At 38.4% G+C, this 21,937-nt stretch overlaps 1 protein-coding gene across 1 annotated transcript in view; it reads right to left on the bottom strand.

Annotated features, from left to right (window-relative positions):
- Positions 1–21,937, bottom strand: part of TLK1 (tousled like kinase 1) — a 161,084-nt gene that overhangs the window by 93,800 nt on the left and 45,347 nt on the right. The gene's annotated exons all lie outside the window — the stretch shown is intronic.

Here is a 21,937-nt window from a genome sequence, read left to right as displayed (position 1 = left end):
ACAATTCAAGTAGTACTGGGAATAAGTTATCTAATTATGGCAAGATTATCAAATTTGAAACAGCAGCAATTAAGAAGTAACACATTAGAAAGATTCTAGGACAATAAGGGCAGTGGCAAAGTGTCTGAGCATCTGTAAATACCCACCAAAATAATGTATAAAACTAAATAGTAAACCAAAAACCCATGGGCAATATTTACAACAAAACTAGATGACAAGAATCTCCATGAATCCCCCTCAAAACAGCAGATTTAAACAAGTCAACAACAACCATAGATAATGTATGGTATCATTATCAATACGGGAGGAAACAGTAAGAAACAGATGTCTGATAACCAAAAACAAAAGACACCTAAAACAGTCAACAAGCAGGTACAGAAGCTAGGTTAACTTAAGTACAGAAGGGTTTTGCACTTTCAATTAGTGACTTAAGAGGGAGGAGTCCACGGTTACGTCTAAGAACTGAGAGCCGTCTGGCCTCTATGAATCCCTGAAACTGATCTTTACATAACAGGGTGGTACAATGAGTATAAATTACTGGGTGTGGAATGAAAATTGAGCACTATATAGGTACAATTACAATAATGGAAAGAGAATATTCAGATAAAGCAGAGAGGGAAGGTCGCCTAGCAAACTCAGAAAGCAAATGCCACAATTTTGAAGCATGCCTAAAAACAGCAGTAGAGAAAGCCCTGTAAGAAAAGCCATCCTGAACCACACCTGCTATTTAAGTGTTTAGGAAATCCAATTTCACATGAAAGTAGGCAAAAGAAAATTATGTAGGTCATAAAGGTATAAGAAAAAAGAAAGATACAGAATAACATCCAGATAATAAAAGCATATCAGAAACACACATCCACAAAATAGGTAAAAACTGTAACCTACTATTTTAAAATGAGCTAAAAGATATTACAAAAATGACTCAAGACATGAAGCAACTATATAAATCAGATTTCAAAAAACTCAGAAATAAGGTAACAGAACTCAAGAAAGCATTAAAAATAAAAGAAAAAGTTTCAGAAATAAAAAGTAAATCTGAATGAACCCAAAAGCAAATATATACAGTAGATAATGCTTTAAAAGATAACTAGAAGGCGAAAAACAGGAACATTTTTGAAATCAAAAGAAATGAAGAGATAAAAAGGATTTGAGAGTAAGCAACAGCTGATGAAGCAACAAAGATCAATATACAGATAACAGAAGACCCTAAAAACTACTAAAGCCAGAAAACAGTAAAAACTGTAATTAAAGAAAATGTTTCTGACGGCTAGGCTGGGCACGGTGGCTCATGCCTGGAATCCCAGCACTTTGGGAGGCTGAAGCGGGCGGATCACCTGAGGTCAGGAGTTCGAGACCAGCCTGACCAACATGGTGAAACCCTGTCTCTACTAAAAATACAAAATTAGCCAGGCATGATGGTGCACACCTGTAATTCCCAACTACCTGGGAAGCTGAGGCAGGAGAATCACTTGAATCTGGGAGGCAGAGGCTGCAGTGAGCCAAGATCACACCATTGCATTCCAGCCTGGGCAACAAGAACAAAACTCCATCTCAAAATAAAAAGAAAATAAATGTCTCTGACATTTTCAGTTGTCAGGCTCTTGTTGTCAGTTGTTGTTCTTTAAATGTTCAATTGAAAAAATTGAAATTACTGACAGAGCACCATGCACACCTAAGAGTAACAACCCAGAAAGCGAACATCAAAGGCAAACACTTTATGCCAGAAGAAAACGGAGTGACATAAGCTATTCAAGGAAAGAAAACAAAAGCAAAGTGTTTTATATTTAGTAAAATCTATTTTAAGCACATGGAAAGCATAGATACATGGTTACCAAAACTGCAAGAATTAGGGAATCCTGCTCCCATGAGCCTTTCCTAAAGAATCTACTATAGAACAAGCTTAAGACAACCAAAATGAATAGTTTATCAGTCTAAGAATTGAAGGCAAGCAATAATATGACTTATTGTTGATCAAGATTAAATGATAATGACAAGGGAGAGGATGTAATAGTTAATGACTAAATGCATACAATATTCTTAAAACTAGGGGATGGAAAGCATATTTTTCAGTATCCACTTTGTTCATTGTGCTAATGTTATTTTGAGACCACTATGTGTGTGAAATACAGAATAAGGTAAAATAATTAAGGGATATCCAATTCTATCCTCTGCTTTATATCTTCAAGAATCGTAATTCATAGTATAAAGATGCATATGAAAAAAACCTTATAATCCTGAGTTTGAATTGGAAATATCAATAAAAATTCATGAAATATTTTTATCTTTTAAAACAAACAACAAAAATACAAGTAGGTAGGTAGATGAATAAGATTCCACCACCAGTAAAAACAGAATACCTTATTTTCTACAGATAACTATAAATTCTGGAAAAAGAAGATTTTAAAAAACCACCACCCAAACCAAAAGTAGGCAGCATCTAAGTACAAGACAACACTTAGAAGGGAACAGAGGCCGGGTGCAGTGCCTCATGCCTGTAATCCCAGCACTTTGGGACGCCGAGATGGGCAGACTTCTTGAGGTCATGAGTTCAAAACCAGCCTGGCCAACATGGTGAAACCCGTCTCTACTAAAAATACAAAAAATAGCCGGGTGTCGTGACGCATGCCTGTAATCCCCGCTACTAGGGAGTCTGAGGCAGAACTGCTTGAACCTGGGAGACAGAGGTTGCAGTGAGCAGAGATCGCACCACCGTATTCCAGCCTGGGCAACAGAGCAAGACTCTGTCTTTAAAAAAAAAAAAAAAAAAAAGGAAGAAGAGGAAGAGGAAGAAGAAGGGAATAGATCTAGGTAGGTTTCCTGTTTTCACAGCTTTTGCTGAGGGGAAGGTCCCAGAGATCAAAGCTGCACAGACAGCAGTTGAAACCAAGATCAAAATCTGTAGTCTCACTGGCTTGAAAAACAACTTTCGTGCTTCCAAAGAGGCTGCAAAGTAAGGAGGGATATGCTGGAAAATAAAGATCCACAAAGGGAGAGTCCCAAATTCTCCATATTAACTCTGCCTACTTCTCTGGCTTGTCAGTGATCTACGAAAAAACGGAGCAGACAATAAGCAGCCTAGATAAAACAACTAACAGGGATGTCAGTGCTGCCCTCTGCAGAGAAACATAGTTTAAATTTCAGTCTAGCCAAGTTAACTGCCTCCTAAAACAAAGAAAAATAAAAAACAGTCTCCAAAGTCACTGTAATGTGTCATTCACAGTGTGCAGGATACAATAAAAATTTGTAATCATATGAAGAAACAAGAAAAAGTTACTCATACTCAAAAGGAAAGACAATCAATAGATACTAACCATGAAGTAACAGATTTGGAATCAGCAAATAAATACCATAAAGCAGCTAATATAAGTAGCTTAAACGACAAGATTGGAAATTTCAGCAGAAAAATAAAAACTGTAAAAAGAGCTGAATGTAAATTCTACAACTGAAAATTTCACTCTCTAAAATAGAAAACTTACTGAATGGGCTTAACAGAAGAATGGAAAAAGACAGTACCGAAGATAGATCAAGACAAATTACTCAAACTAAAGAACAGAGAAAAAAATACTGAAAAATACTGTCTGTTGGACACCATGAAGCAGTCTAATACACATGTAACTGGAGTCATAAAATGAGAAAAAGCAGCAGAAAAAAAAATTTGAAGAAATAACAGCCAGAAAAATCCCAAAATTTGGCAAAGATATTAATTTATAGATTGAAGAGCTCACTCAATCCCCCAAGCAGGGTAAGTACAAAGAAAACCACACCTAGGCACATCACAGTCAACTGCTGAAAACCAAAGATAAAGAAAACAGTTCTTGAAAGCAGCTGGATAAAGGACACATGAGAATAAAAAAGGATAAAAGTAACTGCTGACTTGTCATCATAAATGCTAGAGGCCAACTTTACTATCTGGAAATAGTGAGCTAGAAGAACTCTGTACTAAGATGCATAAGGCACAGCTGAGAAAACAGAGAAGGTTAAGTAGAAAGTCTACACTAAAGAGACCCTTAGGCCCCTTTCTTGTTCTCAATTCTAAAAAGTTAGCAGCCACAAGCTTTTACTCCACAGGTATGAGATGATAAAATCTCTCTCTGGGAGATTTTATAAATCCCTCATAAGTCCTTCAGAGAAATGACCTAATAGATCATCCGTGGCTGGGTATGGTGGCTCACACCTATAATCCCAGCACTTTGGGGGGCTGAGGTAGATGGATGGCTTGAGCCCAGGAGTTTGAGACCAGCCTGGGCAACATGGGAAACCCTGTCTCTACAGAGGAAAAAAAAATTGGCCAGATGTGATAGCATGTACCAGTAGTCCCAGCTACTCAGGAGGCGAAGGTAGGAGGATCACTTGAGCCCAGGAGGTAGAGGCTGCAGTGAGCTGTGATAGTGCCACTGCACTCCAGCCTGGGCAAGTGAGACCCTGTATCAAGAACACCCCAAAAAACAAAACCAATCCATCAGTCAGTAAACCCTGCCTAGTTACACAAAGTTTCCAATAAGTGTTTAAGTGCTTAATGCATAGATATGAACAAATTCCAACATCACTCAAAAAATTCTTCCAGAACTGGAAAGCATGTTTCTGGATTAGAAAGACACATTTTTAAAAAATCAAGCACAATGGCTTAAAGAAAACCAAACCAAGATATATCAGAATAATTAATTTTAAATTCTAGAGACAAACACAAGCTCCTAAATAAAAGCTTCCAGGGAAGAACAAATAGAGTATTACAAAGAATCAGGAATCAGAATGGTATTGGAGTGTGCAACAGTAACACTGGAAGCTAGAAGACAATAGAACGATGCCTTCAAAACTCAAAATTCGGAGAAAATGATTTCCAACCTAGAATCCTACCCGTCAGATACACTAAAAACAAAGGGGTAGGAGGAAAACATGCAAGATCTCAAAAATTTCACTACCCATATATCTTTCCTCAAGAAGCAACCAGGGAATCTGCTCCATCAAAAACAAATAAACCAAGAAAGAGAAGTTACGGAATACAGGAAATAGCTCAAACACAGGACAGACACAAAAGTCTCCCTGATCCTATGATGATCTTGGTTCCCTGCAAATTCCACTTCCCGGGCTCAAGAGATTCTGCCTCAGCCTTCTGAGTAGCTGGGATTACAGACATGCGCCACCATGCCCAGTTACTTTTTGTACTTTTGGTAGAGACATGGTTTCACCGCGTTGGCCAGGCTGATCTCAAACTCCTGGCCTCCCAAAGTGCTGGGATTACAGGAGTAAGACACCACATCTGGCCTGGCTTTTGAAATTATGAACATGAATGCTGTGTCTTTTCCTTCTTGATTTGCAGGAATTCTTTCCACATTCGGGACACGAATCTATGGTTTGCCTTTTCACACTTTACTGTGTCACTTCAACGCAGTTACATTTATCAAATGTTTTTCTTCTTGGCTACTGCCTTTTGGAACCTATTTATGAAATCTCTGCCAATCTAAAGTCATGAAGAGTTTGAATCTCAAAGTCTATTCATTTTATTAAAGTTTTATTGCTTTACCTTTCCCATTTAAATCTACAATTTACCTGAAATTGACTTTTGTATCATGGTAAGAGTTCAAAGTGAAGAGTTATTTATTTTCCCTTATAGATATCCAATTGATACAGCACATCTGTTAAAACAATCAACTGTTTCCCACTGCACTGCAATATCACCTTTGTCATAGATCAAGTTACTATTTACAGATGGGTCTACTGCTGGACTTTATTCTCTTTCATTGGTCTATTTTTCTATTCACATCAATATCATACTGACTTAATGACTAACTTTCTCTTTATTTTTTAAGACACCAGGTCTTCCTCTGTCACTCAGGCTGGAGTGCAGTGCAGTGGCATGATCATAGTTCACTGCACCCTCGAACTCCTGGGCTCACATGATCCTCCTGCTCAGCCTCTTAAGTAGCTGGGAGTACAGGCACAAGCCACTGTGCCTGGTTTAATTTTACCAATAATATCAAGAAATATTCTTGATATATAGTAGTATAATTCCCCCAGCTCTGTTATTGTCCTTTAAGGCTGCCTGGACCATTCTTGGTCTTTACATTTTTATATAATTTTGGAGCCAGCTTGTTAATTTCCACCCTCCCCAAAATCCTGCTGGGATTTTAATTGGTATTGCAGTGAAGCTATAAATCGACTTAGTAAGAACTAACAGCTTTATAACATTGAGTCTTCCAATTTTTGAATACTGCAGCTCATTTAATAAGGCCTTTTTTGACTTCACTGTTTTACAGTTTTCAGTAAAGATATCTTGGGTATCTTTTGTCAGATTTATTTCAATTTATATTTTATTGTAAATATTTAACATTATATTTATATTAGCAATTTTTAATATTGTTGTATATGGTATCTCTCTAAAACTTCATTTTCTACTTTCTACTTATTTGTTGTTGATATGCAGAAATATAACTGATTTTAATATATGATTTATAATCAATGACCTTAACTAATTTACTTATTAGTTTCAATTATTTGTAGATTCCTTATGATTTTTCTCTAGGTCATAATCATGTTATGGGGATAATCTTACATCACTGTGTTCAGTTTGTGAACATTCACTGAGTATACTTATGATTTGTCATTATCCTAAATATACTGAGGAAGAGAACTACTTATCGTCTATGCTATTTATTTGAATGGTTTCTTTGCTACAAAGTCATCAAATCCTTGGGATTTTCCTAGGCCACACAGATGTAAAAGATGGCCATCATATCAGAAACTTCTATTGGACAGAGTTGCCATAAGATAGGGGGTCAGCAAACTATGGCTCTCTGCCTGGTTTTTATATAAAGTTTTACTGGAACAAAGCCATACTCATTTGATTACTTATGGTATATGTCTGCTTTAGTACTAATATAGCAGAGCTGAGTTGAGTAGTTTTGATAGAGATCACATGACCTATATTTAGCTACCAGGCACTTTACAGAAAAAGTTTGCCAACCTCTGCCACAGACCATACGAAAATCACAAAAATCAGTGCTTGAGTTCAATGCTTGAGAGGAGCTAAATGCGTTAAGAGGGAATATTATATTTCATCAATAGATGCCCCCATCTAACCAGACATAATCTAGTATAAACATTTCTTGTATCCCTAAAAAGCATTAACTGTCTTAAATTTGGGGTTTGAAAATCAAGTCTTATGATTCAGAACACAGTAAACATTTCCCATTTTAGGTATTCAACCTCCATTCCAAATTCATGACAGCAACACAGTTCCTTTTTAGAAAACCATCCTGTCCTTGTATTTTTGGTAGGACTGGAAATCAACCTGCCCAGCAACTATAGAAATTCTAAGGAGGGTCTCCTTCTCCCATACGTAATCTTTACCCATACTTATAATCAAGAAACAAAGGGGAAAATCAATCAACTCTCTTCTCCAGAAGTTTGAATCTCAAAGGAATGATATAATAAGCATGGGATGGGGGTGGGGGTGTCTTTTTTTTTTTTAATCCACTGGAGATCCCACAATGAAAAGGATGGGCAGTTCCTGCTGCTTAGTCACCCAAGGTTGCCCTGGTTCCTGTACAACTGTGGTTTTCCAGGCCTCCAAACCACTCTGAATCGCCTGATATTCGATCAATAACTTCCCTTCTTTGCTTAAGGTACTAGAGAGCTGGAGTTTTTTTCTGCCAAAGAAAAAAAATCCAAATTGTTTTGGCAAAAAATCTGGGGTGGACAAAAGTAGAAAACGAACTCAAACATCTTAAAGAAGATTGGTCCATCAATGACATTCACTTTCACACTACATATTTTGACTATGACCAGCTATAGGCAAAACTGTAAAACAGACTAAGTTTTGGTTACCATCCACATTCTTATCAGCACCACCACTAATGGCTCTCTGTAGTTGTCAATTAATTCTAAATATTAATCAAAGTGTTCAGATTTTAGTTTGTAGCTGCCATCTCCCCAAATATCTCTTTAGTTAACTAATATCCCAAAATACCCATTTGCTATGCCAATAGATTTCATTAGAATGCTTCCTACTTTAACATGTTTTTTGAAATGTGGGTTTAACCTGCAAACTGTTAAGACCACCCTCCTACCCCCATGGACAAAATGATGAATATGTCCACCTGGAAGTTCCCAAACTATGCTTGCTCTTCTGTGGTTACTACTGGAACAGACTAAAAGCATCTGAGGGCAAGGATTTTGTCCTCTGTCTACCAACCAAGGACCCTAAATGGACCCTTACACACGAGTACTTCAAAATATATGGTGAGGAAATGAAGCAACTAGATGGGTATATTATTTTTCATGTGATGTTAACAGGTTAGAAGTTAGGAAAATTAGTAAAATAAACAGATACTGGCCTTATTTTCAGTTCCAAAGAGCTTGCTGATACTGGGCAGTGCTAAGAAGATAATATTAAAGCAAGTCCAGATGGACCACATGACTCCATGTAAACTCTTAAATGCAATTCAAAAATTTCCCCCGGTACACTTAAAAATATATGCCAGTCTCAAAATTAGCCTCTAACTGCCTGAGTCTCCAAATTTTCTGAATCAGGATACACTGTTTTGATTTCTTATAGTAGAAGTATTTCATTCCCCCAAAATTGAGCACATAACTACACAGCAGACACAGAGCTAAGTGCTGAGATCACTAAAATAAGCTACACAGTCCTTTGTCCTCAAGAGCTTAATAGTCAAGTAAGAAACAAATAATTAAAATATGATGGGAAAAATTTTGTCTAGGTACACATAGGTGTTGAAGAGGGACACAGGAGGTCCACCAGATTTGGATTTGGGCAATCAGATGGAAAGAGGTAACCAGAGAAACATCCTTAAAGTGATACCTGATCTGACCTTGACATTCAAATAGTGATGCATCTGATGAAAAGAAAGGGCATACGGGTATGTTCAAAGGAAAGATGTGAAAAACCATATCCATTTAGGGAACCACAAATAGGTTGTTATGAGCAAAGTACAATGTGAAGAAAAGATGGAAGGTGGGGCATGAAATTGGGCTACAGTGGTAAGGTAGGAATCAGAAAAATGTCAGGTAATTTGAACTTCAACTTAAAAACTACGTGAAACCATTAAAAAAAAATTCTAAGCAACACCTTCTTAATACCACTGTTAACAAGGCTAGGATAATCAATAATTTAGAGTAGATAAGTAAGATCAGGCCTGCTTTTCTGGTCATATCTATGGTGAAGAATGTCCATAGGGTTACATAAAGGTAGATCTGACAGAGACTTAAGTTGATCACTTCTGCATAATGAGAAGACTCCCCTTATCCACCTGTCCCATGCTGCTCTAGATGCCACCTGATTGTAGCCAACACCAGGAGCAAGAGGTGTAAACCTCACCACCAACCAATCTACCACTACTGAGAAGACCACCAGCCTAACCAGAATGGATGCTGTGACAAGAAAACCTTACAGGTAATTTAAGGAGCCTAACTAGCTTGCAAGGGAGAGCCCCAATCAAACACAGAATAGGTGGCTCAACTGGAGGAAAAATTAAGGTCAAGCAGAAATAAATCTTTTATAAGTATATTATTTGAATTTTAAAGTAAATATAATTAGAAATAAGAGAGTTGACAGTGAAACACAATTGCAAAAATTTAAATTCAGTAAAGAGTAGGGGCAGAAACACTGCTAGAAATGAAATTAGTAATCTAGAAAATGAACTAGAATCATCCCATAACATCAAAATATGAAGAAATTAAAATCCTGAGTTAAAACAATAGATACAAAGGACATATCTAGGGGATCTACTATGAAAATAACTGGTTTTCAGAAGGGAGGAAACAAATTAAGAAAAAAAATCAAATATTAAAAAGAAAACTTCCTGAGCTGAAGAAAAATTAAAAACTAGAAGACACCAAAAATGGTATCTATAAACTACTGAGATACTATGAGAAAGCAAAAGAAAGACATTTTCAAACACACAAACTCAAAACATGGCAGCATGTATTCAAGAATGCTTAAAAGATTGACACTGTAAGGGCAAGCAATACCCTCAAACTAAATTTTCTTTTTTTCTTTTATTTTCGAGACAGAGTTTTGCTCTTGTTGCCCAGGCTGGAGTGCAATGGCACGACCTCGGCTCACTGCAACCTCCAACTCCCAGGTTCAAGCGATTTTCCTGCCTCAGCCTCCAGAGTAACTGCGATTACAGGCATGCACCACCACGCTTGGCTAATTTTGTATTTTTAGTAGAGACAGGGTTTCACCATGTTGGTCAGGCTGGTCTTGAACTCCTGATCTCAGGTGATCCACCCACGTCAGCCTCCCAAAGTGCTGGAATTACAGGCGTGAGCCACCACGCCTGGTCTCAAACTAAATTTTCTAAAGGGAGTGAAGAGGGTAGCAGATACAGGTTTATGTATGACTGTCATAAAGATTTGCTACAAATGACAAATATGTAGAAATTAAACAACACACTCCTAAGTAACCAATAGGTCAAAGGATAAATCTCAGAGAGATAATTAGAAAAAAACTTTTGAGATGAATGAAAACAAAAACACTGCATATCAAAACATATGAGATATAGTTAAAGTAGTGCTTAGAGGGAAAATTGTAACTGTAAATGTCTACATTTAAAAAGAGATCGCGAATCAATAACCCAACCGTCCACCCAAAAAACACTAGAAAAAAGAAAAGCAAACTAAAACCAAAGGAAGGAAAAATATGTATCACAGCAGAAACAAATGAAACAGAGAAAAGAAAAACAATAGAAAAAAAAATCAATGAAACCAAAAGATGGATCCTTGAAAACAAAATTGACAAATCTTTAGCAAGTCCTACCAAGACCAAAAGATGGAAGACTCAAATTACTACAATCAGAAATGAAAGAGCTCATGTTATCACTGACTTACAGAAATAAGAATTACAAGAGAATATAATGAAAAGTTTCATGCCAACAAATCATATAACCAAGATGATACGGACAAATTCCTAGAAAGACACAAGCTACCAAAAATGATTCTAGAAGATATAAATATCCTCAACAAAACACTAACAAACCAAATTCAACACCACATTAACAGGATCATCAAACACCAAGATCAAATGAAACTTATTCTTGAGATGCAAGGGTGGTTCAACATACATAGTCAATAAATATGACACACCACATTAACAGAATGAAGAATAAAAATCATATCATCATCTCAATAGATACAGAAAATGCATCTGACAAAATTCAACATCCTTCCATGATTAAAAAAAAAACCTTTCAACATCCTTTTGTGATTAAACTCTCACTAAACTAGGTATAGAAGAACTGCACCCAACATAATAAAGGCAATAAATGATAAGCCCACAGCTAATTTCATACTCAAGGATGAAAAGCTGATAGCTTTTCCTCTAAGATCAGGAACAAGACAAGTAAGTAAGCCCATTCTCACCACTTCTATTCAATATAGTACTGGAAATCCTACCCAGAGCAATCAGGCTAAAGAAAAAAAAAGAATACAAGCCATCCAAGCCAGAAAAGAATAAATAAAATTATCTCTATTTGCAGATAACATAATTGTATATATGGATAACCCTGAAGATTCCACCACGAAACTATTAGAGTTAGCTAAATATTAGAGTTAGCAGGCCAGGAGTTCAAGACCAGCCTGATCAACATAGTGAGACCCCATGTCTACAAAAAAATAAAATAAAATAAACTTACATTTCCATTTATAATACCATATAAAAAACTAACAAAAATTTCAGAACAAATTTAATCAGCCCAGATGAGGTAGCTCATGCCTGTAATCCCAGCACTTTGGGAGGTCAAGGCAGGTGGCTCATTTGAGGCCAGGAGTTCAAGACCAGCCTGGCAAACACAGTGAAACTCCACCTCTACCAAAAAAATACAAAAATTAGCCAGCCGTGGTGGCAGGCGTCTATAGTCCCAGCTACTCAGGAGGCTGAAGCAGAATTGCTTGAACTCAGGAGGCAGAGTGCAGTGAACCAACATGGCACCACTGCACTCCAGCCTGGGTGACAGAGCAAGACCCTGTCTTAAAAAAAAAAAACCCAAGGAGGTGAAAGATCTATAAAATAAAAACTATAAAGCTGCTGAAAGAAATTGAAGACAATACAAAAAGAAAGATATCCTGTTTTCATGAATTGAAAGAATTAATACTGTTTAAATGTCTATGCTATCCAAAGTGATTTACAGATTCAGTATAATCCTAATAAAATTCCAATGGCATTTTTCACAGCAATGGAAAAAACAACCCTAAATTTATGTGTAACCTCAAAAGAACCCAAAGAGCCAAAGCAAAACTGAGTAAGAACAAAGCTGGAGGCATCATAGTACCTGATTTCAAAATATACTACAAAGTAATAATAATCAAAACAGTATGGTACAGGCATAAGAAATTTTTTTGAAATTTGGTCCAAAGTGTAACAGTGTGGGAAGTAAGGTCTAGTGAAAGGTGCTTGCGTTGTATCTCCCTCATGAACGGCCTGGTGCGACTCTTGCAGTAATGAGTGAGTTCTTACTCTGGCAAGACTGGATTTAGTTCCAGCAAGAGCACGTTGTTACAAAGCAAGGTTCCCCCTCCCTAGTCCCTCTTCACACATATCCACTTCCCCTTTGGCCTTCTGGAATATGAGGCAGTATAAAACCCCTCGCCAGAAGCCAAGGCCATGCCCTTGAACCTCTCAGCCTACAGAGCCAAGACCTAAATAAACCTCTTTCTTTATAAACTGCCCAGTCTCTGGCATTCTGTTATGGCAACACAAGAAGACCAATACAGGCTATAATTTAAAAAGACAATAATAAGTGTTGACAGGGATGTGGAAAAAGTGGAACTCTTATGCATTGCTGGATTGTTGGTAGGAATATAAAACAGTGTGGCTATTTTGAAAAGGAGTTTGACGGTTCCTCAAAACATTAAACATAGAGTTAACATAGAATCAGCAGTTTCACTCCTATCTATATACCTAAGAGAACTAAAAAATGTTACACAAAAGTTTCTAAGAGTATTCATAACAGTTCATAACATTTACATCAAAAAATGGAAACAATCACTCGAATGTCCAACAACTCACAAAAGAACAAACAAAATGTGGCACATCCATATAATGGAACATTCTGTCATATAATGGAATGAGTACAATACATAGTATAACATCTGTGAACCACGAAAACATTATGCTAGGTTTTAAAAGCCAGGCAAAGGCCAGGCGCAATGGCTCACACCTGTAATCCCAGCACTTTGGGAGGCCAAGGTGGGTGGATCACGAGGTCAGGAGTTCGAGACCAGACTGACCAACATGGTGAGACCTTGTCTCTACTAAAAATACAAAAATTAGCCAGGCTCGGTGGTATGCACCTGTAATCCCAGCTACTCAGGAGGCTGGGGCAGGAGAATCGCTTGAACCCAGGAGATGGAGGTTGCAGTGAGTCAAGATAGCTCCATTGCACTCCAGCCTAGGCAACAAGAGTGAAACTCTGTCTCAAAAAAAAAAAAAAAAAAAAGGGCCAGGCACAAAATATCTCATATTGTATCACTCCATTTATATAAAATGTCCAGAAAAGACAAATCCAGAGATAGAGAAAGTAGATTGGTGGTTGCCACGCGATGCAGTGTAGGATGGGGAAGAAGGAAAGTTGCTGCTAATGTTTGTGTGTTTCAGTTTTGCGGTAATAAAAATGTTTTAGAGTTTGACAGTGGTGATGGTTGCATAAAAAAGTGAATACATTAAAAAGCATTAAATATGTTATATGAGTCATTTTTATGGTATGTTAATTATATCTCAATAAAAGTGATTCTAAAAGTTCACATTAGTGGAGGGAAATCAGAAGGAAAAAAGCTCAACAAAATACAGTATATAATCATTCATACAGTCATATAGTATGTTCCACTGCAAGCACACATACACAGACTTGAAGTCTTCAAAAGAATAGATTTTTTTTAAAACACCCATGAGACATTGATTTAAGAAAAATAAAAGCAACACAGGCACATAAGAAGAATTTCAATCATTACAGAAAGATAATTTCTCCTTCCCACATCAGTACCACCACTGAGAGGAATGACTTATTTAAAAAATGTTTGTAATTAATTTTTTTATTATTATTATTATACTTTAAGTTCTAGGGTACATGTGCATAATGTGCAGGTTTGTTACATATGTATACTTGTGCCCTGTTGGTGTGCTGCACCCATCCACTCATCAGCACCCATCAATTCGTCATTTATATCAGGTATAACTCCCAATGCAATCCCTCCCCCCTCCCCCCTCCCCATGATAGGCCCCGGTGTGTGATGTTCCCCTTCCCGAGTCCAAGTGATCTCAATGTTCAGTTCCCACCTATGAGTGAGAACATGTGGTGTTTGGTTTTCTGTTCTTGTGATAGTTTGCTAAGAATGATGGTTTCCAGCTGCATCCATGTCCCTACAAAAGATGCAAACTCATCCTTTTTTATGGCTGCGTGGTATTCCATGGTGTATATGTGCCACATTTTCTTAATCCAGTCTGTCACAGATGGACATTTGGGTTGATTCCAAGTCTTTGCTATTGTGAATAGTGCCGCAATAAACATATGTGTGCATGTGTCTTTATAGCAGCATGATTTATAATCCTTTGGGTATATACCCAGTAGTGGGATGGCTGGGTCATATGGTACATCTAGTTCTAGATCCTTGAGGAATTGCCATACTGTTTTCCATAATGGCTGAACTAGTTTACAATCCCACCGACAGTGTAAAAGTGTTCCTATTTCTCCACATCCTCTCCAGCACCTGTTGTTTCCTGACTTTTTAATGATTGCCATTCTAACTGGTGCGAGATGGTATCTCATTGTGGTTTTGATTTGCATTTCTCTGATGGCCAGTGATGATGAGCATTTTTTCATGTGTCTGTTGGCTGTATGAATGTCTTATTTTGAGAAATGTCTGTTCATATCCTTTGCCCACTTTTTCATGGGGTTGTTTTTTTCTTGTAAATTTGTTTGAGTTCTTTGTAGGTTCTGGATATCAGCCCTTTGTCAGATGAACAGATTGCAAAAATTTTCTCCCATTCTGTAGGTTGCCTGTTCACTCTGATGGTAGTTTCTTTTGCTGTGCAGAAGCTCTTTAGTTTAATTAGATCCCATTTGTCAATTTTGGCTTTTGTTGCCGTTGCTTTTGGTGTTTTAGACATGAAGTCCTTGCCCATGCCTATGTCCTGAATGGTACTACCTAGGTTTTCTTCTAGGGTTTTTATGGTATTAGGTCTAACATTTAAGTCTCTAATCCATCTTGAATTAATTTTCATATAAGGAGTAAGGAAAGGATCCAGTTTCAGCTTTCTACTTATGGCTAGCCAATTTTCCCAGCACCATTTATTAAATAGGGAATCCTTTCCCCATTTCTTGTTTCTCTCAGGTTTGTCAAAGATCAGATGGCTGTAGTTGTGTGGTATTATTTCTGAGGACTCTGTTCTGTTCCATTGGTCTATAGCTCTGTTTTGGTACCAGTACCATGCTGTTTTGGTTACTGTAGACTCGTAGTATAGTTTGAAGTCAGGTAGCGTGATGCCTCCAGCTTTCTTCTTTTGACTTAGGATTGTCTTGGCAATGCAGGCTCTTTTTTGGTTCCATATGAACTTTAAAGCAGTTTTTTCCAATTCTGTGAAGAAACTCATTGGCAGCTTGATGGGGATGGCATTGAATCTATAAATAACCTTGGGCAGTATGGCCATTTTCACGATATTGATTCTTCCTATCCATGAGCATGGTATGTTCTTCCATTTGTTTGTGTCCTCTTTTATTTCACTGAGCAGTGGTTTGTAGTTCTCCTTGAAGACGTCCTTGACATCCCTTGTAAGTTGGATTCCTAGGTATTTTATTCTCTTTGAAGCAATTGTGAATGGAAGTTCATTCATGATTTGGCTCTCTGTTACTGGTGTATAAGAATGCTTGTGATTTTTGCACATTAGTTTTGTATCCTGAGACTTTGCTGAAGTTGCTTATCAGCTTAAGGAGATTTTGGGCTGAGACAATGGGGTTTTCTAAATATACAATCATGTCATCTGCAAACAGGGACAATTTGACTTCTTCTTTTCCTAACTGAATACCCTTGATTTCTTTCTCTTGCCTGATTGCCCTAGCCAGAACTTCCAACACTATGTTGAATAGGAGTGGTGAGAGAGGGCATCCCTGTCTTGTGCCAGTTTTCAAAGGGAATTTTTCCAGTTTCTGCCCATTCAGTATGATATTGGCTGTGGGTTTGTCATAAATAGCTCTTATTATTTTGAGGTACGTTCCATCAATACCGAATTTATTGAGCGTTTTTAGCATGAAGGGCTGTTGAATTTTGTCAAAAGCCTTTTCTGCATCTATTGAGATAATCATGTAGTTCTTGTCTTTGGTTCTGTTTATATGCTGGATTACGTTTATTGATTTGCGAATGATGAACCGGCCTTGCATCCCAGGGATGAAGCCCACTTGATCATGGTGGATAAGCTTTTTGATGTGCTGCTGAATCCGGTTTGCCAGTATTTTATTGAGGATTTTTGCATCGATGTTCATCAGGGATATTGGTCTAAAATTTTCTTTTTTTGTTGTATCTCTGCCAGGCTTTGGTATCAGGATGATGTTGGCCTCATAAAATGAGTTAGGGAGGATTCCCTCTTTTTCTATTGATTGGAATAGTTTCCTTACCAGCTCCTCCTTGTACCTCTGGTAAAATTCAGCTGTGAATCCATCTGGTCCTGGACTTTTTTTGGTTGGTAGGCTATTAATTATTGCCTCAATTTCAGAGCCTGCTATTGGTCTATTTAGGGATTCAACTTCTTCCTGGTTTAGTCTTGAAAGAGTGTAAGTGTCCAGGATTATCCATTTCTTCTAGATTTTCTAGTTGATTTGTGTAGAGGTGTTTATAGTATTCTCTGATGGTAGTTTGTATTTCTGTGGGGTCAGGGGTGATATCCCCTTTATCATATTTTATTGCGTCTATTTGATTCTTCTCTCTTTTCTTCTTTATTAGTCTTGCTAGCGGTCCGTCAATTTTGTTGATCTTTTCAAAAAACCAACTCCTGGATTCATTGATTTTTTGGAGGGTTTTTTGTGTCTCTATCTCCTTCAGTTCTGCTCTGATCTTAGTTATTTCTTGCCTTCTGCCAGCTTGAATGTGTTTGCTCTTGCCTCTCTAGTTCTTTTAATTGTGATGTTAGGGTGTCAATTTTAGATCTTTCCTGCTTTCTCTTGTGGGCATTTAGTGCTATAAATTTCCCTCTACACACTGCTTTAAATGTGTCCCAGAGATTCTGGTATGTTGTATCTTTGTTCTCATTGGTTTCAAAGAACATCTTTATTTCTGCCTTCATTTCGTTATGTACCCAGTACTCATTCAGGAGCAGGTTGTTCAGTTTCCATGTAGTTGAGCGGTTTTGATTGAGTTTCTTAGTCCTGAGTTCTAGTTTGATTGCACTGTGGTCTGAGAGACAGTTTGTTATAATTTCTGTTCTTTTACATTTGCTGAGGAGTGCTTTACTTCCAATTATGTGGTCAATTTTGGAATAAGTGCGATGTGGTGCTGAGAAGAATGTATATTCTGTTGATTTGGGGTGGAGAGTTCTGTAGATGTCTATTAGGTCCGCTTGGTGCAGAGATGAGTTCAATTCCTGGATATCCTTGTTAACTTTCTGTCTCGTTGATCTGTCTAATGTTGACAGTGGAGTGTTGAAGTCTCCCATTATTATTGTATGGGAGTCTAAGTCTCTTTGTAAGTCTCTAAGGACTTGCTTTATGAATTTGGGTGCTCCTGTATTGGGTGCATATATATTTAGGATAGTTAGCTCTTCCTGTTGAATTGATCCCTTTACCATCATGTAATGGCCTTGTGTCTTTTGATCTTTGATGGTTTGAAGTCTGTTTTATCAGAAACTAGTATTGCCACCCCTGCTTTTTTTTGTTCTCCATTTGCTTGGTAGATCTTCCTCCATCCCTTTATTTTGAGCCTATGTATGTCTCTGCATGTCAGATGCATCTCCTGAATACAGCAGACTGATGGGTCTTGACTCTTTATCCAGTTTGCCAGTCTGTGTCTTTTCATTGGAGCATTTAGTCCATTTACACTTAAGGTTAATATTGTTATGTGTGAACTTGATCCTGCCATTATGATATTAACTGGTTATTTTGCTCGTTAGTTGATGCAGTTTCTTCCTAGCCTGGATGGTCTTTACATTTTGGCATGTTTTTGCAATGGCTGGTACCAGTTGTTCCTTTCCATGTTTAGGGCTTCCTTCAGGGTCTCTTGTAAGGCAGGCCTGGTGGTGACAAAATCTCTAAGCATTTGCTTATCTGTAAAGGATTTTATTTCTCCTTCACTTATGAAACTTAGTTTGGCTGGATATGAAATTCTGGGTTTAAAATTCTTTTCTTGAAGAATGTTGAATATTGGCCCCCACTCTCTTCTGGCTTGTAGAGTTTCTGCCGAGAGATCTGCTGTTAGTCTGATGGGCTTCCCTTTGTGGGTAACCCGACCTTTCTCTCTGGCTGCCCTTAAGATTTTTTCCTTCATTTCAACTTTGGTGAATCTGGCAATTATGTGTCTTGGAGTTGCTCTTCTGGAGGACTATCTTTGTGGCGTTCTGTATTTCCTGAATTTGAATGTTGGCCTGCCCTACTAGGTTGGGGAAGTTCTCCTGGATGATATCCTGAAGAGTGTTTTCCAACTTGGTTCCATTTTCCCCCTCACTTTCAGGCACCCCAATCAGACGTAGATTTGGTCTTTTTACATAATCCCATACTTCTTGCAGGCTTTGTTCATTTCTTTTTCTTCTTTTTTCTTTTGGTTTCTCATCTCACTTCATTTCATTCATTTGATCCTCAATCGCTGATACTCTTTCTTCCAGTTGATCGAGTCGGTTACTGAAGCTTGTGCATTTGTCACGTATTTCTCGTGTCATGGTTTTCATCTCTGTCATTTCGTTTATGACCTTCTCTGCATTAATTATTCTAGCTGTCAATTCTTCCACTCTTCTTTCAAGATTTTTAGTTTCTTTGCGCTGGGTACGTAATTCCTCCTTTAGCTCTGAGAAGTTTGATGGACTGAAGCCTTATTCTCTCATCTCGTCAAAGTCATTCTCTCGCCAGCTTCGATCCGTTGCTGGCGATGAGCTGCGCTCCTTTGCAGGGGGAGATGCGCTCTTATTTTTTGAATTTCCAGCTTTTCTGCCCTGCTTCTTCCCCATCCTTGTGGTTTTATCTTCCTCTGGTCTTTGATGATGATGACGTACTGATGGGGTTTTGGTATAGGTGTCCTTCCTGTTTGATAGTTTTCCTTCTAGCAGTCAGGACCCTCAGCTGCAGGTCTGCTGGAGATTGCTTGAGGTCCACTCCAGACCCTGTTTGCCTGGGTACCAGCAGAAGAGGTTGCAGAAGATAGAATATTGCTGAACAGCGAGTGTACCTGTCTGATTCTTACTGTGGAAGCTTCCTTTCGGGGGTGTACTCCACCCTGTGAGGTGTGGGGTGTCAGACTGCCCCTAGTGGGGGATGTCTCCCAGTTAGGCTACTCAGGGGCCAGGGACCCACTTGAGCAGGCAGTCTGTCCCTTCTCAGATCTCAACCTCCGTGTGGGGAGATCCATTGCTCTCTTCAAAGCTGTCAGACAGAGTCGTTTGCGTCTGCAGAGGTTCCCGCTGCTTTTTTTGTTGTTGTTGTTTAGCTGTGCCCTGTCCCCAGAGGTGGAGTCTACAGAGACAGGCAGGTTTCCTTGAGCTGCTGTGAGCTCCACCCAGTTCCAGCTTCCCAGCGGCTTTGTTTACCTACTTAAGCCTCAGCAATGGCGGGCGCCCCTCCCCCAGCCTCGCTGCTGCCTTGCAGTTAGATCACAGACTGCTGTGCTAGCAATGAGGGAGGCTCCGTGGCCGTGGGACCCTCCCGGCCAGGTGTGGGATACAATCTCCTGGTGTGCCCGTTTGCTCAAAGCGCAGTATTGGGGTGGGAGTCACCCGATTTTCCAGGTGTTGTGTGTCTCAGTTCCCCTGGCTAGGAAAAGGGACTCCCTTCCCCCTTGCACTTCCCAGGTGAGGCGATGCCTCGCCCTGCTTCAGCTCTCGCTGGTCAGGCTGCAGCAGCTGACCAGCACCGATTGTCCGGCACTCCCTAGTGAGATGACCCCAGTACCTCAGTTGAAAATGCAGAAATCACAGGTCTTCTGTGTTGCTCGCGCTGGGAGTTGGAGACTGGAGCTGTTCCTATTCGGCCATCTTGCCGGGAACCATCTTAATTAATTTTTGAATAGGCAATGTAAACAGACTACTGTGGTTTCTTTCTTACTGTCTTCCTAGAGTCTCTATTTCTATACAAGCAAATTAAATATATATTCTTTGGTTCCTCCCTTTTTACTCAAAGATAACATTATACAGACTGCATTGCATATTTTTCTCTTAATATATCTTGGAGACATTTCCAAATCAAAACATAGACAGTGTCTTCATTTCTTTTTTTCTTTACTTCCTTTCTTTCAAACAGGTGCAAAGTAATCTACTGTATGTACCAGAATCCAGTAAATCCTCAATTGACCCTGCCATGGAAAATGAAGAATTTATCTAGCATCACAGTTTCTCCTTCTTTCTGACACATTTAGTTATATTTTTTATTTTTAATTCTTCAAATGGTTGCCTTACCTTAAAGTAATGTAATTTTTTTCTTTAAGTTCAAACTGTGTGTAATGACTCCTCATTATGTAAAACAAGAAAATATATCCTTAACTTCTCCCAACATGACAACTACACAGTAAGTTTACATCATTACAGTTTATAACATTTACCCTTCTTTCTATCTGAGAGTCACAAATTCATATGCTACCAGGGTCTGGCAAGTAAATAAACAGGTGAAACAGGCTTAGGGTAAAACAACAGTCAAAATCTAAAAGAATCATTTAAAATTCCTCATTCTAACTGTGTTTTAATAAATTCACTATGTTATTTCTAGAACGGTTTGATACATAAAAATTTTAACTGCCTTATCTTCTTTGTGGAGACTTAGTCCTTAAAAAAATCTATCATTATACCATTCAAGGTTTTTGCCTTTGAAAAATGCTTTATTTGCTATTCATTCATGCATTCAAAAATATTCATTGAGGGCCTTGGTTCTGTCGTAGATGCTAGGGATACAGCAGTGAAAAAAACAGACTCAATTCAAGTGCTCATGGAGTTTCCATTACGAGAAGGGAAAGAGAATATAAACAAACATATAAATTTTAGTATTACCTACAGAATCAGTAAGTTGTAGTGTTACAGAAAAGAAGTGGAAAAACTAAGGGGCAGTGACAAAGGTATTACTTCACATAGAAGGGTGAGATAAGGCCTCTTTGAAGAGGGGAAATTTGAATGAAGTCAGCGAGAAGTGTGTTTGAGGCAAGTGGCAAATAAGCCAGTGTGGGTGCCGTGGTGGGGCAGTTGTTAGCCTAAGGCTAAATCAAAAGGCCTCCTGATTTAGAGGAAGGCCTTCTGATCTGTGCGGAGCACAGTGAAAACACTGAATTTTATTTGAAATGCAATGGGAAGTTTGGGGAAGGTTCTGAGTTAAGAAAAAAATTGATCTCAAATTTATATTTATATATATGTATATATGTGTGTGTCTGTGTACTTCATATATATATATATATATATATATATATATTTGAAACAGAAGTCATACTCTGCCACCCAGGCTAGAGTGCAGTGGCACAATCTTGGCTCACTGCAATCTCCACCGCCTCCTGGGTTCAAGCAATTCTCCTGCCTCAGCTTCCCAAGTACATGGGATTGCTGGTGCATCCCACCATGTCCGGCTAATTTTTTGAGAATGGGGTTTCTCCATTTTGGTCAGGCTAGTCTTGAACTCCTGGCCTCAAGTGATCCACCTGCCTCAGCCTCCCAAAGTGGTGGGATTACAGGCGTGAGCCACTGCAGCTGGCCTCAAATTTATACTTAATTGTACTTTATTTTTCTTCGTGATTATCTGAGATACTTTCTTTCCAGGTA

The sequence above is a fragment of the Rhinopithecus roxellana genome, chromosome 14, assembly GCF_007565055.1.
Source record: "Rhinopithecus roxellana isolate Shanxi Qingling chromosome 14, ASM756505v1, whole genome shotgun sequence".
NCBI lineage: Eukaryota > Metazoa > Chordata > Mammalia > Primates > Cercopithecidae > Rhinopithecus > Rhinopithecus roxellana.
This window is presented reverse-complemented; position numbering and strand designations above follow the sequence as displayed.